This window comes from Maylandia zebra, linkage group LG10 (genome assembly GCF_041146795.1).
Source record: "Maylandia zebra isolate NMK-2024a linkage group LG10, Mzebra_GT3a, whole genome shotgun sequence".
Taxonomy (NCBI): Eukaryota; Metazoa; Chordata; class Actinopteri; order Cichliformes; family Cichlidae; genus Maylandia; species Maylandia zebra.
This window is the reverse complement of record NC_135176.1, coordinates 30815222-30842331: the sequence shown is the minus strand read 5'-3', so window position 1 is coordinate 30842331 and position 27110 is coordinate 30815222. Positions and strand designations below refer to the sequence as shown.

Below are 27110 nucleotides of genomic sequence, written 5' to 3'. Positions count from 1 at the left end.
CATTCACCAGGTCCCCCCGTGTGGTTCTGGGATCTTTGCTCACCGTTCTCATGATCATTTTGACCCCACGGGATGAGATCTTGCGTGGAGCCCCAGATCGAGGGAGATTATCAGTGGTCTTGTATGTCTTCCATTTTCTGATGATTGCTCCCACAGTTGATTTTTTCACACCAAGCTGCTTGCCTATTGTAGATTCACTCTTCCCAGTCTGGTGCAGGTCTACAATACTTTTCCTGGTGTCCTTCGAAAGCTCTTTGGTCTTGGCCATGGCGGAGTTTGGAGTCTGACTGTTTGAGGCTGTGGACAGGTGTCTTTTATACAGATGATGAGTTCAAACAGGTGCCATTCATACAGGTAACGAGTGGGGGACAGAAAAGCTTCTTACAGAAGACGTTACAGGTCTGTGAGAGCCAGAGATTTTCCTTGTTTGAGGTGACCAAATACTTATTTTCCACCCTGATTTACGAATAAATTCTTTACAAATCCTACCATGTGGATTCATGGATTGTTTTTTCACATTCTGTCTCTCACAGTACCTCTGGTGCAAATTACTGACCTCTGTCATCATTTTAAGTGGGGGAACTTGCACAATCGGTGGCTGACTAAATACTTTTTTGCCCCACTGTGTGTGTATATTATATATATATATATATATATATATATATATATATATATATATATATATATAAAAAAAAAAACACCCAGCACGCCCCTGCGGGCGGTTTATCCTTCAAGCTCGGGTCCTCTACCAGAGGCCTGGGAGCTTGAGGGTCCTGCGCAGTATCTTAGCTGTTCCCAGGACTGCGCTCTTCTGGACAGAGATCTCCGATGTTATTCCCGGGATCTGCTGGAGCCACTCGCCTATCTTGGGAGTCACCGCACCTAGTGCTCCGATTACCACGGGGACCACCGTTACCTTCACCCTCCACATCCTCTCGAGCTCTTCTCTGAGCCCTTGGTATTTCTCCAGCTTCTCGTGTTCCTTCTTCCTGATATTGCTGTCATTCGGAACCGCTACATCGATCACTACGGCCGTCTTCTTCTGTTTGTCTACCACCACTATGTCCGGTTGGTTAGCCACCACCATTTTGTCCGTCTGTATCTGGAAGTCCCACAGGATCTTAGCTCGGTCATTCTCCACCACCCTTGGGGGCATCTCCCATTTTGACCTCGGGACTTCTAGGTTATACTCGGCACAGATGTTCCTGTACACTATGCCGGCCACTTGGTTATGGCGTTCCATGTATGCCTTGCCTGCTAGCATCTTGCACCTATATATATATATATATATATATATATATATATATATATATATATATATATATAAGCAAGCAAGCAACACATTTGTGAATAATAACATATTTGAAATTCATGTGAAGAACTGAGTCAACTTGGGCATGAAAGGTAAAGTAGCTCTCTACTGTAGCACTCATCCAGTGTTAACTCATTCACTGCCAGCCATTGGCAGTGAATGAGTTAAACCCATTGACTCATTCACTGCAATTGACGGCTATAGACGTCAATGGCAGTGAATGAGTTAAAATGCTATGCTTTTACTGGCCTTTTAATGATTACATATGAGGATGGACTGATGAAAAGTACAAAATAAATGTTGTGTTCAGGAACTTAAGTCCAGCAACCTGAATCAGTAGATTAAAGGTCTGACCACATCAAAATCACTGTCACTGTGCTCTGAGTAATTCTGTCAGGCAAAGTCAATGGAAACTGTGCAGAAAGGGCTCAAAAAGGGCTGATAAGCAGAAGCACACCTCAGCATCTGTGAGTCTCTGAGTGTGGATGTTGGTAATGGCTCAGTGTTTGCTCTGCATTTGCTAATTTCATCTGTGTTTCTTCCAGTTGTTCTACTTTTCCCGTTTTGAATTTACCCTAATTGTTGTCTGGCCTCATTTTCTTTTTTTTTTCCTCCCTTTGTTTGTTTCACTATGAGCTCTCTTAACACCTTTAGTAACTGAAAGACCAAAAGTGTTCAAAGGATTTTATTGCAAATTATATTCACAAGATCTTGATGAAAAAAAGCTAAAAGGCTAACAGTACCAAACACAAATATGCTGAGAAGAATATTTAAATTTTCCTAATTTTGTTCAGTATCTTCAGTGTCTTGCACTATCACAGACTTGGCACTAGTGGTGGCAAGTTTCTGCACTGGAACTTTAACTTTTTAATGCTGATGTCAAATTTGAATATCAAGTGCCAAAATGTAAACATGAAACTCATTTGCAATTACTTACAAGCATAGTTGTTTTTTTTTCTCGTTGTTGTTGTTTTTTTACAGGGAAGCACTGGAACAATCCCACTTCCCACCCTTGGTCATGCCTCTGTGTTGCTGTATAGTGTAGAGTTTCCTCAGAGCAGATCTAGGAGAGCTATCCCCATCAGTCCTACTCTACAGTCTACAGAAACTGCCTGCAATTCATCTACAGATGCACCAGAGGACACTTTTGATGTAATCTTCTATATACAATAACAAAAAAGTTCACTAAATGTATATATTTTTGCACTATTTTGCAAATACATCATATGTATTTTAGGAGATCTCAGGGTAGTTGCCATCTAGGCCTCAAACTATGGACAGTATAGACAGTGAAATGGATGTAGCTTCTTTGTGTGAATGCCAAGGGCTAGGAATGCTGCAGAGTGAGTGGACTGAGACAGCTCAGTCTTTATTGTACACAAAGGAATTACTCGCACAGAGATTTTAACAGGAGTTCACTGAAAGAGGGGGAGAGCGATTAGTCCAGGTGATACATTCGGGGGAGAGTTCCGAATATTGCTCAGGAGGTGGGAGAGCTGGCTTGTGTTCACAGACAGAGTGACTGCAGGGAGGGGCATTGGTTTGCTCACAGTGGGTGCTGGAGGTCACAGGAGGGAGGCTGGGCAGGTAACGAAGGCAGAGTGTACCGTTGAGAGTTTTCAGCACTGAATTACACCTTGGTTTTGGCAGGTGATATGATCCATGAAAGGGGGACGCTCCTCGGCCATGTGGAGAACACTCAAATACATCAACACAAAGATGTTAAACTAGCGAACTCAAGGGGATGCAGGAAAAGCATGGAGCCTGATTATTACACAAGGTGTGCAGACAATCTGGAAGAGACTGGATGTAGGAGCTGGGTGTTAAGGGGTTGAAGGATGAAGTGGTTGGGCAACAGGTACAGAGTGGGAGATCACAGCTCCAACCAGAGGTGGAACCATGCCTGCCCAACCAATTCTTGACCTCAGTGAGAGACCAAAACACAAGTGCAAACCAGTGAAGACAACAACATTTAAAAGGGAAACTGGAGCAGAAATGACATAAACATGCTTTCTTTGTAATGGCCAGTAAATGCCAATTCTGGATTTATTTACTTTTTGAATCCTGATTGTACAGAAATGCTCCTACTTTCCCTGTTATCCATACTTTTTCCAGACATACTACTAAGGATATTGTCTCAGTCAGTAGTGTGAAGCATTACAGAGTTAAATAGGACATTCGTTTTGTAAATTGTGGCCCTCAAAAAGGCTGATAAAGCAATCAGATCTACCCTCTTCTCAGGTTTTTAAAAAGCTAAGATGACAAAAATACTCAGGTTGTAGAATCAAGAACAAGACTTTATACTTCAGTGGGTCATGTGACATGGCTATGTCCATTTTTATGTACAGTTTATGCTCTAAACATATTATGGTAGGCCGTTCAAACAAGCCACGACAATCTCATTGATGATGAAATTTGATGGAGTAGAGCCTACATCTGGAAAACATGTTCAGGTGCTAATTGTACATTAACGCTCATAACTAATAGGCAGTCATGCTTGCTTATACTTAGCCTTGAGCAAAAGGAAAGGAAATAAGAGCGTGCACTTTTTCCACTGCTTCTCCAGCCACACCAACAACTTGTCGTCCTTGAGTTTCGATCCTCCTGGAATCTTCACCGCAATCTGCTGAAAGATGAGGTTCATTTATCTTAAGTAACAGAGACACACAAATTGCTCTGTGAGGTTTCGCTGCTCACAACAAACCGCAACCTTCCCCCAAAACAAACTTGCATGCAGCATTTCCAAACCAATTATGGGCATAATTAATGAAACCCAGCACCTGTAGTGCCACGACAATCACAAGAGAGGGGACAGTGAAAAATGTAGCAATCAAATTAATCAAGCAAAAGGCACAGACCAATTACTCAGAAATCAGAGAGAGTATGGTGCCTCGCTAGGAGAACAGGTAATAGTTATCATTAAATTAGAGGGAGATCAGCAGCTCGTGTTTCTTCATCATGTGGGACCTTGATGCACCGCAGGGCGGGTGCCGCTTTTTTTGTGGCCTCTGTGGCAGACAAGGCAGCCCATATGCTCAATTGTTTAAGAGGAGGGGAGGTGTTGAGATAGTGATTAATGAAAATGTTAGTCACTCTGCAGCAGAGGCAACACAACAACATGTGGTCTTGTATCAAGACCTCGTGTACTTCTGGGCTCAGTGGTGGTCCCGTACGAAGGGAGTGGGGAAAATACTCGATCATTTCTTAGAATAAAGGGTTTTCTGTTTAGCAAATGACTCTGCAGTTTTAGATGATCAGCACACTCAAATGCATCAGCGCTTACTGCAACACTCCGACACGGCTCTGTGTGAGAGATGATTTTATAACAGAATTAAAACAAACAAAAGAGAGACAATCGCTCTAAAGCTGTCTAACGCACATAATAGACAATGAATCGTATCCTCCTTCTATAAAACGCAAACTTTTTCTTGTGCTTGGGACTTTTAAGGCAGTAGTCATGCATTAGATGTAGGCTGCTTTGTCTGGCCTAACCAAGAGACCCACCAAGACTAAGGCCACCAAGGAACATGCTTGCAGTATATGTACCATTAGGTAGCCATATTCTGAGCTTTAATCATTCCAGATTGTTCTTTGGCACTAGCTACAGTAGGTCCTGGTGTTTGATATGAATGCTAAACCAAACAGTATTTCTTCCAGGCTAAATGAGTTGGTTTAGCTCATTAGCTGATAGCCCGGGGCTTGATGTTTACCCCAGAGGTATGTTATACGATTTAGTAAATCAGCCAGTGCTTCATTTATACTTCAGTTTTTGAATTTTTCTTGATTAGACTAGTAACAGAACATTTTCTCAGACACAAATCTGCAACTGCTGGGTTTGTAAAATTTACTGAGTATGAACAAGATACAGATTTAATCATTCTAGATTATGTTATGTTTGAGTTTAATGGTTCATTGCCACTTAAGTGCCAATTATTTTCCACTTGAATTTTATTTTTTTCTAATGTTGGTTGACTATCTAATTTGTTGGGGTGAGGGTCTTATGTCTTAAGAAAATGTGCTAGTCCACACTCAGGACTGTGGTTTATGGTGGCACCTGGCGTTGTAGTGGTCGTGGGCTGTGTTCAATAAAGATGTGCTGTGTTAAGCACGATTATCCCTTCTTGACCAACCTTCACTGGCTCAGTTAACCATTCATCCCCCAGTTTACCTAAGCAACAGCTCCCTCTCCATCAAATTCTCTCTCTAAGTGTTAAATTCTAAACAGTTGCTCACTCGGTGATGTTCTTTTTCTAACTTGTTACTTAGCAGAACCACTTGATCCTTTAATCCACTAATTTATTGCCATATTTTGTTTTATATAATAGAACTGCTTGTAACAGCTCTTGTTCTAGACATCTTGGCTTCCTAAATTAAGCATAGTGCTAAAAAGAGTTTGGTGTAAAGTGTTACTTTGTAACATTACTTTTCAAAGTAATGTACTACAGAAATCACATTACCTTTTTGGTAATGCTGTAATGTAACCCACTATTGTACTAAATGTAGCAATTACATTACAGTTGCAATTATTACCCTTCATTTCAGGTCATTATATGGAGAAAAAGTAATGTAATGAGTAGAGTTACAAATTACTTTTTCCATAATGTGTTTTAAAAAGAATAATATTTAATGTATTTAGTATTTAGTTTTTGTGAATGTAGATATCGGTGTATTTATCTGAAAATGGGTTGTTTGCACCAGATCGCCATTTACAAATAAAATCTGGTTTATAATCCAAATTTTTCAAAGGAACAAAAAACATCATCTTTAACCCAATCTAGAAGATAAAGGTCCAAAGAAAGTGTCAACTGTGTGAATATGAACAATAAAATCGGGTTAATAATAACATTATGTAAGTAAATCTGCTTCCGCCGCTGTCCAGAGCTGTGGAAAATACTCACATGTTAAACTTATACTGCTCATACGAACATGTAGAAATCTTTCCAGAGGAAAAAAAAAACACAACTGAAAAAATGCTAATCCTGCAGGGGAGTGATCTATATATCTAAATGTCATCTAATGGATTATTGGAACTCATGTGTAAAGTTCAACATAACATTTAATATAGAAAGTTTAAATATATTAAAAGAAAATCTTACTCTGCAGCGCAGATTTCACAATGATAGGTTCTACAGTAGCTGACCTCAGGGTGTGTAAAGACTTCTCTTTGGTACTTAAAACACAGCATTGTTGAAAACTGTGAATGTTTTCTGACTGCAGTAACACGCAGCATTTCAAAGGGTCAAAGACAGCAAAGAAACAAACTTGTCTGTGTGGTACGAATCTGATTAAAGCTCATATTGCAATGGTTAATAAACGGTGGATGGCTTCTGCAGCACGGAGTGAAAACAAAGGCAGAGCTGAGAGCACAGGAGTGTGAATGCTGCTGTGCATTTTAATGGTGTGAAGTGGCGGTTCAGCAGAGTAAAGTGTAAGAGGTGCTGTCCGCGCTGCTGATTAGTCTGGACGCGTGTTACAAGTCAGCTGAGTGGAAATGGCTCTGATGGACTCGGTGTAATAAACCATGATGACCTCCTGCTAATTCACACACTGCAGCACAGACCCTCTAAAGCACCAATGAAATAGATGAAATCCTGTCCAGCAGCTACTCTCTACCTACTTTGAACATGTGAAGTTCAAGATTTTTCTAATGGATGGAACAATGAAAATCCGTTTTGTGTCAAAGTCACTCACCCAAATTATTGCAGTGCATTTGACAGTTAATCCTCTTGTCATAGGTAATGGAATGACTTAAAGGTGTAGATTTTTAAAGTACACAGATCCTTATTTTTATAGAAGTCATATTTTTGGTGATAAAATTCAGAACAAAGTAGAAACTGGGTTTACATGCAGTTTAAACGCACCTTCGGGGTATACTATGAGTCAAGTTCCTCATTTTCGCTAAATCTTAACTACTGCAACAATCATAAATGCTTAAACATACATGTGCAAAGGTAAACAGGTTTATAGCCCAAATTTCTCGCATGAACAAAAGAAACTATCATTGTCAACCAATTCTAAGAGATAAAAGGTACAAATGTGTCCACTGTGTGAATATGAATATTGACAGGGCTAATAATTATGAAAGTAAATGTGGCTGTAATTAGCCTGCAGTTGTGTATTTAATTTAATTGTGCTGCACACAGCTGCAACTCTGTTGTTAAATGGTCTTGGGAGCGAGGACACAACAGATATAGTTAAAAATATTGTTTAATTCAGTCGGTGGTTCTCTTGCAAATCATATGAGCTCAACAAATAAAAGGTTTTAGTACATTAATCATTCTCGCTTTTAGTAATATATTGCTATATTATATTTAAAGATCGAGGATTGCAGTTCCCTGTAGAGGGAATATGCACACTTCATAAACAATATACACACTTTATTAGTTGCAGCTGGCTAATTCAGGGTTGGACTCCCTTTACCTTCAGAGCTGCTTTAATTTCTCATGGTATTGATTCAACAAGGTGCTGAAACATTCCCCACAGATTTCGGTCCATATTGACATGATAGTATAACACAGCATCCCAAAGGTGATCAACTGGATTGAGATCTGGTAACTGTGGAGGCCACTGAAGTAAAGCAAACACTGTCATGTTCAAGACATGTTCTTCTAATCCAGTCTGAGATGATTTGAGCTTTGTGATATGCTGGAAGCAGCTATAAGAAGGTGGGTGCACTGTGGTCATAGAGGGATGAACATGGCTAGCAACAACACTCAAGTAGGCTGCGTCATTTAAATGATGTTCAATTAGTGCTAAGGGGTGCAAAGTGTGCCAAGAAAACCATTGCGTGGTGTTTACAGTAAATGTTTACTCTACCATCTAAATGTCACAGCAGAAATTGAGACTCTTCAGACCAGACACATTTCTCTAATCTCCCATTGTCCAGTTTTGGTGACTCCATGTGAACTGTAGCCTCAGTTTCTGTTCTTAGCTGACAGGAGTGGTACCAAGTGTGATCTTCTGCTGCTGTGGCCCATCTGCTTCAAGGTTTATCATGTTATGTATTCAGAGATGCTCTTCTGCATACCTTGGTTGTAACAACTGGTTGTTTGAGTTATTGTTGCCTTCCTGGCAGCTCAAAGCAGTCTGGCCATCTTCTGTTGTTCAATTTGCCATTTTCACTTCACCTGTCTTTCTGATGGTGATGTCTAATTTGAACTTCAGCAGATTTTCTTCACCATGTAAACACGTTTAATGCACTGAGTTGCTCCCATGTCATTGATGTGACTGGCTGATTAGACATATCTATAAACAAGTATTTCAACAGATGTAGCTAACAATGTAGCCAGTGAATGTATATCTTCATATGATCATCTAACTCCCACTTTGCAACCAGGTTCCAGGACAAGATTTCCAGGAATGGTGAAGCTGATTTCTACGAGAACTGGTTTGTAGTAAATATCTATTGTTTAGTAAGCAAACCCTGATCTTGACTTTACACATTGGTTTCTTCTAATGTACTCTGAGCACCAAAATCATTATTAAGGTCGGACAGTGGTTGGACAATAGTTGGCTAAAGCAGGTCCCAAACCTTTTTTGCGCCACAGACCGGTTTACGTTCGACAATATTCCGACCGGCCTTAAAGGTGTCGCAGATAAATACAACAAAATAAAACTAGTACCAGTACAAAAAAATATATAAGATTTATTCATAACACAGGGGAAAAGACCCAGGGAAACTGAGTTAACGATAAAAACGATAAAAAAATAAAAATAAAAATAACACTGAAAACCATAAATTTCACACCCGAGCCTCAACTCTCACGGACCAGTACCAAACGACTCACGGACCAGTACCAGTCTGTGGCCCGGGGGTTGGGGACCGCTGGGCTAAAGTGTTAAACTGCATGAAGCCTCACCCCCCGCCCCCATATTGTTTTACATACAGTATAGATGTGACCAATGCACTAATGTATCAATATAGCCATTTCCAGAGTCTGCCAGTTTGTATTTCCACTTACCTGTATGGAAGATTTCATTAAACTTAGTGAGCACGAGCTCAGTGTGAATCCATTAAAATTTGGAGGTGATCCAAATCATTTTCTTTAAAACTGTTACATACAGGAGGTCATTGGCCTTGATGAAGCATGCACTTTCTTAGTGGCCTTTTATTCTGATATAATTCGACTGAGTTTTGCTATAAGTGAGATGAGTTTCAACTTATACCATTTAATTGCCCTACAAAAAAGAAAAAAATTGTCCGCTAAAATCTGTTCGGCCAAAAAGGTATTTTGCTCTTTAACGTTTGTAATTCAAATGCATTTGCATCAGGCAGTATTTCAAAAACCAAACAAAATAAACCCAAAAGTGACTAACCTGTCTTCTTGTGACTTGGGTCATTTGTGTTGCAGTGTTTTATACTGCTGAAGCGCAGTCAAAGGCAAATATTCAGGTAAGCTCACTAAAAAGTACTGCTGTATTGCGGTGTACATATCAACATATTTTTTTAAGGTTCTGCACAGAGTTTGATCACTCGGAGTACTCGGTAGAAGCAGGCATATATTCTCAGCAGTGTACCGGGCAGGAGAGGGATAGAGTTCATCGCTGGTTCTTAAATCAATCCAGGCTAGAGGCAGTTTTAATCTACCAAATATCTGGGTGGATTAAAACATAAATACTTAATCCATGCTTGCAGGTGCTCATCAAGGTAGCTATAAGTCTGCTTAGTGCCAGTTGTGCACTGTTTGTGTGATATATCACTGTTTGCTTTGCAAACATGAAGTACAGAAATGTGAAGTAAAAAACCAGTTAGGTCAGTTTAATGGTTTATCATCACCCAGTTACAATTATATATTTTTTAAGCATTTTAGTCATATAGATATTTTGTAGTTTGGTTCAATAAAATCCTTCAAATAGTGTTTGCTTTGGGTTGTTTCTTATTCATGAACAGAACATACAGTAAATGTTTTCAGCTTTTATTCATACTGGTAGTTGTTAGTTTTATATGATACTTTGAGTGTTTGAAATTCACCAAAATTTGCTGCTCAGCACAGATACCAAAATAACCATATGTAAACACCAAGTGGATTCCATTTGGTTGGGATTAGTTTGTTATCTGTACTGTACAGCTGGGTTCAACTGTGCAGACACATTCAATTTTGTGCCATTCTTTGATTCACGCTTCAGAACTGGCCCAGCTTTGACACCAGGGGCACACCATCTCATTATACTGAATCACTGATTGTGAACTACATTTGGAAATGTGACTAATTCGTTATGCTTTTAAAATTTCTCTTTTAACTTATTCTCAACTGGAACAGGAACAAATTCATCATTAAACGAGCAGTGTACAAATGTCATCATCATTATAAAACTCTGATGACAAGAGCTTTCATTAAAACAACACGTTCCCTTGGTACAAAAATATGACACTAATCACAGACACGATGCACAGTCAGCCCAGGGAAATCTGCTTTTTGCTTTAGGAGCATTTTTAAATAATAACATACCATTAAAAGAAAAAAATTGATGAAATTGGCTCTGTGCAAATGCACCAAGCAATTTAAAAGCTTCTACCTTATGATACAACGTCCAAATCAATTTTTTATTAACGTGATAGAGAAGGACAAAAGTGGAATTCAGATGATGTTATGAAATGATACATTGATGTTGCTAGCATTATGTAAACGTTTTATGTTAAAATTAATGTCACAATTGATTTTTAACTCTAAACACAAGGATATTGTTTTGATTTTAATTAATAACACAATATTTCAATACAACAAAATGCAGTACATTAAATTCAACGTAAAAAGTTCATTTAAAATGAACAGCACTTTAATTTGAAGAGGATTGTCCTAACAGGCTCTCCGTACCTCTCAGTTTGCACATGTGCAGTGTGGAAGTTTGAACAACTGCCATTTTCAACCGAAACTTGCATCATGCTCAGAAGCCTGGATAAAATCCATTGCCATTTGAGGATTATTTGGTAAGTACAACCATTTAAGGATGACAAATTTGGTTAATGTGTACTAAATGATAAACATCCGACATTTTCGGGAGTACTTCTGTATGTTTTATTTTAAAACAAATGATGTCTGGTAATTTTTTTTTTTTTTAGCATTCTAGCTTGTATGCCTCTCACAGGTGTTATTAGTCAGGCATTTAACAAATATTATTGGGCCCACTTCGGTGTAATTTCCCAAAATGTTTTACGATTCATGTTAAGCTGCAACTTGCCTACTAAGAACTGCAGCTTTAAAATTACTCCCAACATCTACCGCGCATGCTCCCTGGTGTCAGTAATGAGCACCAGGAGCGCCAGCGATCCGATCCGTTTGAAGAATGAAATATATGTATAATGTATTTTAGAAACATGCATCAAATAAGTTGCTACATTGTTTGAAGGAATTCTACCCCGTGTTGATATCTGGTTTAGTGTTAATATCAGTGATTAAAGTGTAAGACATGCATTTATCTTGTCATTAAAATGCAGCATTATGTGTAATACAGCTATATGTAATGCATTTAACTCCTTGTATCAGTTCCATTGATTATCAAAGTGACAATTTGTGTGTTCCCCCTTCATTTTATGTTGGTCAGCTAGTTCTGTCTGTCAGTAGATGCAACAAAAGTGGCTCAGATGTGATTGTGGTTACTGTTATCTTTTATTGTAACTCTTGTTATCGTAATAAATACCAGAAAATATTGTGATAGGATTTTGAATCCATATTGCCGAGTTCTAATCTTCTATTTCATTTTAACATTTTTAGGGGTACAATTAATAATTATATTGTTGAACAGTCTAGAATTGATTAAAGCAAAAGTGAAAGCTTTCATGTATTGTCAAAAATGAAAAGCTTCTAGTTTTGTGTTCATATATTTGTTGATCTGACTCAGAAGAATCAGTGCCTAACCAATCATTAACCTCACTGAATGTCACTAATGTGAGTTGTCAAACATTGTTTAATTACTCATCGCTAATCACTCATCTGTTAATATTTTTGACTTTGGTTTGGGAAGAGGTGGAAAAGAACCAAAATCTTGTCTCACATTGAGTTCTTATCTCCACCAGAATATCAGCATTGATGTTCGACGGGAATGCGTCCTAAAAACTATCTGTGTCTATTTAAATAAAAAGCCAGATGACCTGTTCAAGGAATTCTTGGTAAGTTAGAAAAGGGGAAAGATCAGTTTGTTTGTTTGGTTTTTTTAATTTGGGATAGTAAATTGAAGGTGGGCTCATTTGTTCATATGTATCTATATGCAAGTAACTTTTTCCCCCCTTTGTTTTCATTTTAAGGATATGGATCTTAGTGCAAGAAGAGAAACGGAGCAGCTGACTTTAGGAGTCTGTGTTGTCAGACATGAAGGAGCAGACTCTGCAGATACACCTGAGGACATTGGTGTCATCATAGAAGGATACACTGTGCTGAAAGCTCTTAGTGATGTGGCAAAGGGGTGTGCCCTCCTGCTTGGACTAATCTACAGTCTAAATCTGAGGTACCCAAAGCACCTGAAATACATATTTGAATTTCTTCAGAAGGTGCTGATGGAGTTGGATGGGAACAACCTATCCATGAATGTGCAAGTTCTGAAAAACAAACTGCTTGAGTGAAACAGCCTGCAGTGAACTATAGAGGACACTGAACTGGTTACAAGATTCTCAAACCCATCTCCTTGCACTTTATAAACTGTTCAGTTTGAATTCCGCAAGAACTTCTGCAAGGCCTCATACTTTTTGGCATGCTTTGTTCATGTTGAACTTTTACCACCATCCAGCTACATTGAACAAGATTGCTCCTAAGTTTGGACTTCATTTTAAGTTTCTGGGGAAAAAAAGGTTTTTTAAATATGGACAAAAATGCCACTAAAGTCATTTCTACTTGTTGTTTATAGGACTGTATTGTGAGTTTTCCATTGTACCCGAAGCAAGTTTAAATTAAGTCATGTTAATGTTAAAAATGTTGGAATCACAACACTTTCCAGTTTTAATAACTTGATTTTAACATTCTGCATTATGTCTTCCTGTACTTAATATGCACTTGCATATATGTGAAGATATTTTTGTTTAGGAAAAAGGCATTGATCTAGAATTTTGAACAGCTCAAAGTTTGCTTCAGCACATTTTACACCAAGTGTTATTAAAGTTGGGTTAACTGAATAAAATTGTGTTTGATTTATTCAATTTACTTTAAATAGAGTAAGTAATTTAATCCTATAGTTTCAGTAGAGCTCGTTTAGGGTTAGTCAATTTATCAGATGTACTTAAAATTTGTTGTTCAAATTAAATGTGTCATACATTTTAGATTTCACTAACCCAGTTGTGTGGAACCGGTTGACATAACTGGGTGGAGTAAATGCAACATTTTATTTCTTAGAGTGTAGTGAGGAGCTCAGGCTGGATGGATGGGTAAGCAAAACAGTGGAAGTGATCCTGTTAGTGGAGCTCAGCTTTTCCTAGCCATGTTCACTGTCTGTGATATGAAAGATTCAAAGACTTCCTAGATAGAGCCTCTTCTAACCCCTCTAGGTTAAACACATATATTGTCTTGTTAACTGAATCTTTAGTCACGTGGGTCTAGAGACTGGCCAGTGAGCCCTGAGGCAACCACCAGGTGCAAAGTCAAACTGTATTCTCCAACTGGTCAACAAGTGTCGCTGGGTGAAATCAATCCACCAAACAGGCTGCTGCAAAAAATCTCCTTGTGATTACTTTGATAAATAGCAAACTGCCACAGTTCAGTTAGTAGTTTGTAGGTTGTATAGAAGCAGGTGAATGCTTGCAGGCAAACTTGCACTTTCTATGCAAAATACAATCTGCTAAAAAACAAAACCATACTAAGGAGGTTTTCAGTGCAGCACCTCAGTAGGTTGTGGTCAAGGTCAAGCATCCAGCTAGCACTACTGAAAAGTGTACATTGTTAGGGTTGGCTGTGTGGCCCCAAAATGCAAAACTAGAAAGATGAGAAACAAAAATGAAAAGCAGCTTTATTGCTGAGCTCTTACAAAATACAAAGAAAAGAAGGTTAAGAGCAAATAATCGAACAACTGAGAGTCTTTTAGGAAAACATACTATGAGGATGGACACAGCCATGAGGGAGAATGCAACAATATATATACACACACACACACACACACACACACACACACACACACACACAAGACAACGAGCGAACAGGCAACAGGTGGGAGGACAGTTGAAACCAATCGCAGATAATGAGACAGAGGAAGCGGAATTTAATACAAAGCACAAGAGACTATCAAAATAAAACAGCAAATTACTAACACTGAGACCAGGATGAGGACATATGCACTTGACACAGAGACAAAAGATAAACAAACACAGAGACAAGGTTGGAGGACAGAAGAGGAATACAAAAGAGAAAAATAAAACATCCATGCAACTAAAGGCACAGATAACAGGAACAGAACCATTACACCAGGCCATCTGAAAACCAAAAGCACAGACTAAACCTAAAGAACTTCAGAGCAGGAGCACAGAGCAGCATTAAATTACACCAGAGGGAACTTGTATAAGATAAGGGGGGGACAAGACATGTAAACCCTAAGAAATAACACAAAGACAAATATCAAGAACACAGAACCATAATACAGATGTCAAAATAAAAATTACCAAGTTAGAGAAAATGTAAACATCCCAAAACTCAAAGCCATGGGAACCATGACCTAAACATAGTAATGTTTTTCTTTATTTTAATTTTATTTCTTCTGGAGGGGGTTAAGTGGCAGGTGATTTCAAAAGAAACGAAGAAAATTGCTTAACAGAAAACCAACCATGTGTCTGCAAGTTGAAGCTGCAGTTGCTCCCAGAGAGAGGAAATAAAGCATCAAAGAGAGGCTTAATTTTTTTTTTCCTTATGTTAATATGGCGTGCAGTTCAGTTAGCTTTGCACAAAAATAACTGGTAGTAAAAATCATCCAAAAAGCTGCTTTTACTTTTGGTACATAGAGTCTTCAGAATCTGCACTTTCCTACTTAAAGAAGTTGACTCTGTATTTCTGTTTTTACCAGAATACTTTTTAATCTGCACTTCTTCTATTTAAGTTACGTGCAACCACATCCCAGCCAGATGGGGGACTACACATTGTTGCCTAGTGACCAGGCTGTCAGCTGCAGGCCTCTAGTCAGGCTCAAAGTGAAAAGCCTGACTGTAACAGTCGGCCAAACTAAAGTCAAGATCAGGTTTTCTCAAAAATTTAATAATCATCATATCAGAAACTGACTGTGTGCTCTTATTAATTATGTTAATGTTATTTTATGTTGTGGTCACTAATATCACAAACATAAATACAAATGATTTGTTTTTCCCAATGTAACATTAGTATTTTTACTTCTATTCAGAGAGATCTGGCGTATATTTTCATCTGGTTAAGTCATTTTTTGGAAGAGATTTGATATTATTATCTGCGTTCAGTCAAAAGCAGGACAAGTTTTTTAGAGCTACCAGAACTTTTTCTGTAATTTTACACTTTTATCATGTAGAAGAACTCAGATGTGTTGTTGAAATTTCAGCTTCTTTATCTTATATTAGCACATCTCAAGTATTAAATGTGTCATTAAATGTCCTTTCACTGATATAAAGTGGAGTTTCACTCATCCGGCCCACTCAAGGTCAAAGTGGGCTGTATGTGGCCCTCGGTGTAAAATGAGTTAGACGTCCCTGCTCTGCCAGGACTTTTGCCTCAACTGCCGTTATGCTCAATTTTGTACTCTGAACGTTTTTACTGACTAAACTGAACCAGCATTTGTTTTGAGTTGTTTGGTATTCATGTGCACATTTTTATGTATTTCCAGCTTTAAAAATAAAAAAATCAATGCTCTGATGCTTTTATCGCACAGTTTGAATTGTAAGGTTCACCAAAGTCAGCTGCTCAACACAGATACCAAAATAACTAAATTCTGGCACCAAGTAGATTCCATTTGGTTTGGATTATTTTGTTATCTGTAATGTACAGATGGATTCAACATTTTTGCCATTTTTTTGATTCACGAGGTTCGTAAAATTGGCCCAGCTCGGACACCAGGGACACACAATCCCATTAAACTGAGTCGCTGATTGCGGAAAGCATTTGGAAATGTGATTAATTCCCATCTTTTTTTCTTTTTTTTCTTTTAACAGCTTGACTGGAATAGGAACAAACACATCATTAAATCAGCAATGTCCCACTGTCATCGTTATGAAACTCAGTTTGACGCCAACATCTTTCATTAAAAAAACATGCAGCCTTTCAGGGTCCCGTGTTCCCTCTGTATGGAAACATGACGCTAATCATGGACACGGTGCACGCAAAGCCTGGGGAAAACTGCTCTCGTCTTTAGGAGCGTTTTTCAAATAATACCATTAAAAAATAATAATTGATGAAGTTGGCTCAGAGCAAAGGCACTAAGCCCTTTAAAAGCTTTCCATCGTCTTACAATACAATTTCCAAATCAATATTTCATTAACTGGATAGAGGTGCAATGTTCCTTGTTAATAAAGAAGGTTTGGCTCAGCACAGAGTTAATGTTTAGCTTTAGTGAATTTTAGGAAGGAGGCACTGTAGCTTCTGATGTTCGACCAGGCCTCCCACACTTTCAGTATATTCGCTACCCCTCCAGTACACAGTCTCACACATGCATCATCCTCCCTCTTATGGTTTCTGCACTTATGGGCCTTTTTATGACTGGTGTCTGATGTCCAGCATCGCCAGGCATCCGGTGACTTTCCTAGTGGCAAGTCAGAAAACAAATATGAGCTATTTACTTGTCAGAGAAAATGCAACACTGTAGCTACAGAGTTACGTTTAGAACAGCATTAGCTTAAGACACTGCATTCATTGCACTACATTAGCGTACTTAGAATTTTGGTAAACTTAGTCAGATTCATGACCACAGCTAATAATCATCTCTAACTGGTAAGAGGGGCTGCATCGCATAAACACACCGCTGTGATAGCTACATCGGCATTCAGATTCACCCTTCTATCCATTTTCTTAACCACCAACAACAGGGCTGCAGTCGGGCTGAAGCCTGTCCCAGCTGACAGTGGGTGAGAGGCGAGAAACACCCAGCACAGGCTGCAAGTCCATTACCAGGATAACACAGAGAGACAGGCCACAGTTCATGCCAACACCCACACCTACTGACAATTTAGAATCACCAGTTTAACCTAATATGCAGCGAAAACCTAAGCAGGCACAGGGAAAATGTGCCTGATGATTTGACTGCTGATTTAATGAAACTGTACGAGTTGGCAAGTCAATCCCATTTAAACTGGCTTCTTTATGAACTATTTGACTGCAGGTTATGTCTTTAAATTTCTGCTTTTAAAAATGTTATTGAGGTGTGTTTAAGGTCATATGATGATATGCTTGATCCACCATGTACATCTGCTGAACGATCCATACACCCATCTTCTTATCAGGCCTAATGTCAGGGCTGGGTCTCTGGCTCCATCAGCCATTTCCTTCAGCTCTGCTGGGAGATACAGAGGTGTTCCCAAGTCAGCTGAGAGTCATAATCTCTCCAGCGTGTCCTGTGTCTGCCCTGGGGTCTCTTCTGAATTTTATCTTCCTGAGGCGTCATACTTAGGCAGGTTCCATGAGGCATCCTAATGCCCGAACCACTTCAACTGGCTTCTTTCAGCGTGGAGGAGCAGCCGCTTTGCTCTGAGCTCCTCCCAAATACCCGAGCTGCTCAGCGTATCTTTCACAATAACCACAAATTACCACTTTGGATGAAGCTGAATCTCACTGCTTGTATCTGCTGTCTTAATTAGACAACAGTATTGTCTTGTTAACTGAATCTTTAGTCACGTGGGTCTAGAGACTGGCCAGTGAGCCCTGAGGCAACCACCAGGTGCAAAGTCAAACTGTGTATTCTCCAACTGGTCGACAAGTGTCGCTGGGTGAAATCAATCCACCAAACAGGCTGCTGCAAAAAAATCTCCTTGTGATTACTTTGATAAATAGCAAACTGCCACAGTTCAGTTATTAGTTTGTAGGTTGTATAGAAGCAGGTGAATGCTTGCAGGCAAACTTGCACTTTCTATGCAAAATACAATCTGCTAAAAAACAAAACCATACTAAGGAGGTTTTCAGTGCAGCACCTCAGTAGGTTGTGGTCAAGGTCAAGCATCCAGCTAGCACTACTGAAGAGTGTACATTGTTAGGGTTGGCTGTGTGGCCCCAAAATGCAAAACTAGAAAGATGAGAAACAAAAATTAAAAGTAGCTTTATTGCTGAGCTCTTACAAAATACAAAGAAAAGACGGTTAAGAGCAAATAATCGAACAACTGAGAGTCTTTTAGGAAAACATAATATGAGGATGGACACAGCCATGAGGGAGAATGCAACAATATACACACACACACACACACACACACACACACACACACACACACACACACACACACACACACACACACACAAGACAACGAGCGAACAGGCAACAGGTGGGAGGACAGTTGAAACCAATCGCAGATAATGAGACAGAGGAAGCGGAATTTAATACAAAGCACAAGAGACTATCAAAATAAAACAGCAAATTACTAACACTGAGACCAGGATGAGGACATATGCACTTGACACAGAGACAAAAGATAAACAAACACAGAGACAAGGTTGGAGGACAGAAGAGGAATACAAAAGAGAAAAATAAAACATCCATGCAACTAAAGGCACAGATAACAGGAACAGAACCATTACACCAGGCCATCTGAAAACCAAAAGCACAGACTAAACCTAAAGAACTTCAGAGCAGGAGCACAGAGCAGCATTAAATTACACCAGAGGGAACTTGTATAAGATAAGGGGGGGACAAGACATGTAAACCCTAAGAAATAACACAAAGACAAATATCAAGAACACAGAATGCAGAACCATAATACAGATGTCAAAATAAAAATGAGCAAGTTAGAGAAAATGTAAACATGGGAACCATGACCTAAACACAGTAATGTTTTTCTTTATTTTAATTTTATTTCTTCTGGGGGGTTAAGTGGCAGGTGATTTCAAAAGAAGCAAAGAACAAGAAACAAAGATGCACTGCTTGTATCTGCTGTCTTAATTCTTTGTTCACTAGGAACAGTTTAAAGCTTAGGTGAGAGAATAAGAACGTAGGTGGGCTTGTAAATCCACAGTTCTGCCTTGGTGCTCAGCTTTCTCTTTGCCAGAGCAGATCAGCACAGCGTCCACATTACTGCACCAGTTCATCTTTCAAATTCCTGAATTACTCTTGTTACTCTTGTTCCCAAGACCCACAGATATTTCACCTTCTACACTTTGGAGGGACAGCAACTCATCCATAGCCCAGAGTGGGCACTCCACCCTTTTTCAGCTGAGAACCTGGCCTCAGACTTAAAGGTGCTAATTCTGATTCCTGCCGCTTCAGCTTGTGCTGCACACTATTGAGGTATGAGTTGGAGGATATCACTCAATCAAGCCAGAAATGTGCAGACTACTTCCTTGCACCATCCTCTGATCTTTGGCTGTGTCTCCAAATTCTGTCCTCATAAAAATTATGAGCAGAACTGGTGACAAAGTGCAGCTTTGGTGAAGTTCAAAAACAAGTCTGACTTATTACCAGATGCTCTGAGCACAGTCTGAATAGTACATGGTCTGAATAGCATTTAACAAAAGGCTCAATGCCAAATACCCCATACTCTGAAAGCATCTTCCATTGGACACTGCATATGAATATTCCAATACACAAAACACATCATGTAGATGGGAAAACTCCCACATATCATGAAGTCTCCTCAAGAGGGTAAAGAATCTGCAATATTCCCAGACCAGGATCTATCCAATAAGAGGAAAAATGAGAACCAGTAGCAGACATGCAAATTTCTCCTTCTGTTTGTGACAGTGTTGATGAATTGCCTGTTGCTGTGGAAATACCTTCTTAGACAAGGGTAGATTGGAAGAAAAAGTAAACACATTATGACTCACCACCACGCGTTTATAGCGTTATTATTTTCCACAAGCATTAATTATATTTTCTGAGACATGTTTCCAAAAGCTCTATCACCAAGATTTCAAATAAATACTGTCATGTTCTGGGGGTCTGTAAATAATCAAACCACTGCATTCCTGTTGTCACCCAGGGACCTCAAGCAAATGACTTGTTTTCATTCCCTTCCATCAGCTATCAAAGCACAGAAAGACAGAAAACACAGCAGATGCACACTTTGACTGTTCTCCTGTAGAGAAAGTCAAATGTTACAAAAAAAACCCAGCAGAACGACTTCTCATCACATTTTTGCACCAACATTTGACAGATAATTAACACGTTTCACAAGTACAATAGAAAAAGATACAAAAACTGACTGTCGTGCATTAAATGAATCAACAACACTGTGCGTGCATGCCAAGTTCTTGCATGTGGAAATACATGCGAGTTTCTGTTCAGTAAAGGAGAAAACAATGAACTGTAGAGCATCTGTGTGGACATTTGATTAAGTATTGTGGAGCTGTAATGAAATCTTCCAATGCACATGCACACTATTTGAATTACCTCAAGTCAATTTTACTGTAACAGTCTTTAATAGTATGTTCTCTGTCTCTGCCTGATGCTCATCGTCTCTGTATTATACCACTTTGTGCTGAGAGCTGCAGCACGGGTGACAAATTGAAATATTGAAATTCATCTTGATGAATTGAAAGACATGCGGTGCGTACACCCAGTAGGATTCTGTCAGATTGGTTTCTGTGTGTCGCTCGGTGGGTGTGTCATGTGGGATGCGATCGCTCGAAGAAGCCTGAAAACACACGGAGGGAAGCTGTCCTCTGCCCCATGTGAAGCGTGACTCTCAGGCCTTGAGTTGCAATATGCAGGTGAAGTCAGTCATGATGCAACAGTGACACCCAGTGCAAGGAAAATACTGAAGGAAACACATCAAGTATTTACTGATCATTGTGGATTATGGAAATTATTGATAATGTTAAAGTTATCTCATGTTTTAAATCATATAGTAATTTAAACATCCAATGCTTGAGCACTTTAAGCATGAGGGGGGGTGACTAGATTTTATAATGAAAATAAAAAGTGGGCCATACCTTTTATCACCATAATGAATCATTGTAGGGTTATTTTAAAGGGCCGGCTAGCAGAGGGGTTACTTATGTTGGGCCGACTAGGTGTTTAATGATATTCAAACAGTAGATCACTGACACTGTGGACAAAGTTAGAAATCGATGTGATCACTTCTAAAACACTTAAAGAAAAGAGAGGACTGCAATATAGCTCTCATTTGCTGTTCCTTTGCATCATGTGTAAAAACAAATACCTTTGAATAGCCAGAGTGCTTATGCTGAAGGCAGATATAATATGATTTAAACTGGGATCAGACTCATAATAATCCAAATACACATGCTGGCTCAATGGGAGAATAAAGGAGGAAATAGTGATATAGAATAGAACGGGAATGAAGTTTTTGACTGTCCCTGACTCAGGAACACACTGTACTCCCACATCTGCATTATATACTAAACTATTCTATATAGTGCACTATACTGCCAAACTGTTAATATTTCATTTCTCAAAAGCAACAAGTATTGAAGTATTGCAATGACCTCATAATTCATCAGCACAAAATCACTTTATTTAGTACTGTGAACTCAAGTGAGGCACATTTTCCCTGACAAGTGCAAAGACTGAATATAAATGTGTAAGATGAGAAATGTTATGCTGGTTATTTTAGTTATGGAGCCTTTAGCCCAGGGGTGGCCAATCTCAGTCCACGAGGGCCGGTGTCCCTGCAGGTTTTAGATGTGTCCTCGAACCAACACAGCTGATTCAAATGGCTAAATTAGCTCCTCAACATGTCCTGAAGTTCTCCAGAGGCCTGGTAACAAACTAATCATGTGATTCAGGTGTGTTGACCCAAGGTGAGATCTAAAACCTGCAGGACACCGGCCCTCGTGGACTGAGATTGCCCACCCCTGCTTTAGACCATGATTGCTGTTGGTGTGTGATATGGTTTTATACAGTTTAGCCTGTATGACATTACAACCACAGATGCATAAGTGCGCTAAACTTGTATTCTCTATGAGGGTCAGTAGGACAAGACGCAGATATCTGTATAACCAGCAACAGGACAGCTGATTGTACGTATACTAAAATGCCTTCCCTGCAATGTGTTAATTGCAATTAGCAATTTTCCTGCTGACATTATGAGCTTATTCGCTAGTCTCAAGTAACATTGAACATAACACATATTCATTTCGTAAATCATGGTACATTTTAAATGTATAAAACCAGGATATGCTCTACTGTGCAACTGACAAGTCGCTAGCCTTTGATTGTGCATGCTAGCCTTTCACTATTTCACACCTGCCATGTGGTTGTGATGTCTCTCACTGCCATCATTTACATACAGTCTGTGGTACTTATTAAGTAAATCTGTTCACCGTTTATCTTCCACATGGCTGTGAAATGACAAACTCAGAGGCATCACCAATATTATTTTTGTGGATGCAGATTTATTGTATTTCATGTGTTTTTAGAGTAAAAAAGTCTACAGGAACATAAAAAAAACTACAATTAGAAAAAAATGATGGCAGTATACTTTTTCAACGGTGGAAAACACCAGAGTGCGCTCTAGCTGACAAGGATTCAAGGTGACCACACTCACGGTGCAGTTTTTCAGCCCGCTGCTAACCTGCTGGGAATATTTAATGTTCAAAAGATCATAAGATTGTAAGTAGAGTATCCCTCATGTTATTTACCATTCATGTTGAAGAGTGAGGAGACTGTGTTGGTAGCTTCCTATTCATTCCAAAAACAAATAAGCTGTAACAACAGAACAGATGAGGACTTAAGTACTTCACTTTCTGCTTCCTCTCTTTACTCTAAGAACAGATGCGTCCCTGTCACAGAATCACAAAGATAAAGACTATAAGGTAAGGATGTTGTTGCTGTTTTTGTCTTCTTCTTCTAGGGGAAAAGAGGTGAACGTCATTTCATTGGAGGCTGTCCAGAGAGCTAACAAAGTGTTCCATTTCTGGATTTGTTTCTCAAGGGCAAAGCATCCAGCGCCGGCCAGCAGGCAGCCTGCTCTGCCGCTTTTATGCCGAAGATTTCATTTGGGAGCTAACACTATTTTGCGGCTGTCGTTCTCTGCACACTGCCACCGCAGAGAGGCTGGGAAAAAAACATAAAATGGAAAAGTTAAAAGGAAATGAATAACACCCTCAGGCACTCCCCACACAACTGGCTTCTGATTTCTATTTGTTTCTCAATCCGAGCCTCTGCTGAGCCGCCCAGCACACTGACCGACAACAGACATTAAAAACAAATGAAAGAAAGCATCATGGCATCTCATTCTTTCATCAAGGGGTGTGTGTGTGTGTGTGTGTGTGTGTGTGTGTGTGTGTGTGTGTGTGTGTGTGTGTGTGTGTGTGTGTGTGTGTGTGTGTGTGTGTGTGTGTGTGAGGTGGTCTGGGTTGTGTAGCGCATACGCCTGTGTACAGAAGTGTTTTCAATGCACAATTTCACCCGTCATGAATAATGAACTCCAGACAACTTAAATCTCTCCTCAACTTAATTCCCAGTGCTGGCAGCATGTTTGCTTGTCTTGTTGCAGGATGAGTTCATGCTTGGAAAGATATGATACATAATTCACCCCATGTAACCACCGAACTCCAACATGGCATCCCTGTGGAGGGGTGACGGGAGAGGTGTTGCTGTATGGAATCATAGTTCCTCATTTTTGATCATTTATTTATGTGACGTGTGAAAACCACAGCGCACAAAAAAACCCTCATAAATATTTCATCATATCAGTCACTTTGGACAAAAGGTATTAGGATTCTGGAAACCGTGCATAACTTTTGCATTGACTTACCCTGCGTGCTGTTGTGGTTATTGGAGACTAGTCTGAACTGATTCACATGCAGTTTAGTTCAAACATTATTTAAATCACCAAACCAAGCAGAGTCCACTCACTGCTGTTACTGATGAGCCTGGTATGCTGCGTAATCCTGCACCACCACCTTTCCACACGTTAGTCTTCACGATCATAAATACTGATTAGAAGTTTATTTCTGGGAGCTAGGGGAAGAAATTCTGTCATGCTCGTGGGGAATCTGAAAACTCTATCAGGAATGGGGGGAAAAAAAACCCAAAAAGAAAGACAAACTAAGGCAAACTTCCTGGTTCAATAAAAAAGCTCATTTTTGTATCTTAGCATTTCCTTAATCTCAATCCTACTTGCACATTGACATCAGTAAGATGAATTTTTTATTTCATTTATTTTTTACTTTTTATTTGTATTTTTTGATGACCCTCGCAGTAACATGCGCATTTCCCCAGCGTGGGATTAAAAGTCTTTGTCTGTTGGTTTATTTACCCATAGTCTAAATCTAATGTATGTATGGAAGTGTGTATGTTGGAATGAATGTAAGACTGTACGTGTGGCTCATGTGTTTTAAAATCCACCCCAACAATATGGGGGGGGGGGGACATTGAAGCTCAAGATTTAACAGTGAGCCTGGTTAAATGGCCTGGTTAAATGTGTTTTGTTTTACTGAGTGGTAGAAGCAAATAGCAGTGCCTCACAAATCCTGAAAGAAGTCCACTGCCTGTGCAAACCATTGGTGCAAACACAGTCAGTGGACCAAACCACTGTGAGGTACATGAGAGGGGTGCGGTGCCACCCCAGCTGCACTTTTAGCTCCACCCCTGCAAAGAATGTAGCTTTTTATATGTTTTTTTTTAAACAGATCTACATTTATATACTATGACTTTGACATAGTGGAAGAAGTATCGTCCCCAGCATCCATTTCCAGAATGTTTAACAGTAACAGAAACAGGATCAGCTGATTCAGTTCTGGTTCACAGGGACCCCAGACAGGTCACCAGTCTGCTGCAAGGCCAACACACAGAAACAGACAAGCATTCCCACTCATATAATAATTATAAGTGATGATATTGCTAAATCCACTTGTTTGTCATGCAAATGAAAGTCACCGGTTGTTACCTGTTACCTCTAATGAGGGATTTATGGTCTACTGTTTGTGTCTGTTTGACTAAGCAAACAGAGGAATTGTTGGAATTCAACAAATCTCCAGAGTCCTGACACCCAACAGCTACTGCATGTAGATCTGGCCAAGGCACTACCGCACCAGGACACTGAGAAAGCTCAGAAGAACCAGAGGATCTTCTTCGGGTCACCAGACGAAATCTTATCAAATATTTTGCACTCCTGAAGCGACTCTAATGATCGCTGCTTAATTAACTGACTGTGTGGATAAATTCAATTCACCGAACTTTCTTCAGTGTATTTAAAACATAATCATTAAAACAACTCCTTGCTTAGATGGTACTTCTGTTTTGACTCTTTACATTCATGCACTGCTCAGAGGACCAGCTTCTCCAGAGACTGTGATCTGCTCTCCACGCTCTGCATCATCCTTCTGGGTCATTAAAGCCCTCACGTCTCCTCCTCAAATGAAACAGCTTAGCCTCTTTTATGTACTGCTGACCTGGGCTGTAGAACACCTCGCTGGCCTCCTACTTGCAAATGGACAGGTGAATTCCTGAGAGCTAAAATGAGAGCTGCTGATACTGGGAGGTGCTGAAAGGTCTTTGCGGGGCAGTAAATGGTAAACAATGTATTTATCAGCTTATCTAAGAAATGCAAATTTGATTATAACATGTTTAGATGCATTGATGCTGTCTGGGTGTTTGCCACCACCTAGAATAGGCTCCTGTAACCTGTCATAAGATGCATCAGCAGTAAGGTTTATTGATGGATGGATAATGTCATTGATTAGTGTCAAAAATGAATATTGTCTGATATTGTAAAAAATCAAAGATGAATGTTGGTTTCCATCACAAAAACTCAGTATGACTATATTGATAGACTTAAACTAGATGCCTACTTGTTCTAAACTGTAAATAAAATCCAAACATGTATTTCTTGTGTGTGTGTGTGTGTGTGTGTGTGTGTGTGTGTGTGTGTGTGTGTGTGTGTGTGTGTGTGTGTGTGTGTGTGTGTGTGTGTGTGTGTACACTGTAAAAAAAGAACATTCAGGTTGTAACCTCAGCTGAGAGAGAATGAAGAGAAAAAAAAGGAGATAAAGCCTGTTGCTGTTTGCTGAAGTCAGTGCTTTTGTGTATGTGTGCTGTGGGACCAAGACAGCCTCCAACCTGAGATTGAGGGCACTTGTCTGCTGAAATTGGGGCCAGCAAATGGCATTTTATTTGAAAATGTACTCAGAACTGCTCAGACCTGATGTGGGCTTTGGAGGGACGGTGACAGGCAAATACACAAACTCACATCACGGACAGGAACATAAAAGCCAATTAGGAACAGCAGAGACCAAGGCTCTGGGCTTCGACAAAACACTGCGACCTTTCGAAAGTACAAATTCCCAATGAGGAAACACTTTGATGTCTCCTCCTGAGCGTCATTTCCAACGCATTCAATTCAATTTATTTTGGAGAATAACAGACATTAATGACGAGCGTGTCTGAGAAATCCAAAAGAAAAAGGCAAGCAATAAATAGATGAACACATGAAAGACACTGCATTAAGCAAACATAATTGCATTCCTTGGGAGCTTTAGATAAGAAAGCAAAGGCAGCGGAGGAGTGGATTCAAGTAGCAAATTGAGGTTGAACAGTTAACGAGGCCGAGCTTTATAAAGACACCTGTTGCTACCTGTGAAATCTCATTGTAAACACTGAATATTTTTCCTCCATTCTTCAGACGAGGCTTCCCAGCCAAGCAACTCACTTTCAGCTTATGGATTCCTGCAGCTCTGATAGTGTCTGCGAGTCAGACTCTCACAGAGCTGGCATTGAAGTGAAGGGATGAAAACCAGCAATGCTGGCAGATTTGCTTCAGGGGAGG

At 39.6% G+C, this 27110-nt stretch overlaps 2 long non-coding RNA genes across 2 annotated transcripts; both read left to right on the top strand.

Moving 5' to 3' along the window:
- Positions 1-11023: 11023 nt before the first annotated feature.
- Positions 11024-13587, top strand: LOC106676641 (uncharacterized). Its single transcript, XR_001342379.4, has 3 exons — positions 11024-11240; positions 12327-12419; positions 12555-13587. It is a non-coding gene; the product is annotated as an uncharacterized LOC106676641 (long non-coding RNA).
- Positions 13588-22589: 9002 nt separating this feature from the next.
- On the top strand, positions 22590-23768 carry LOC101484259 (uncharacterized). Its single transcript, XR_191338.5, has 3 exons — positions 22590-22951; positions 23114-23154; positions 23274-23768. It is a non-coding gene; the product is annotated as an uncharacterized LOC101484259 (long non-coding RNA).
- The last annotated feature ends 3342 nt before the right edge of the window (positions 23769-27110 follow it).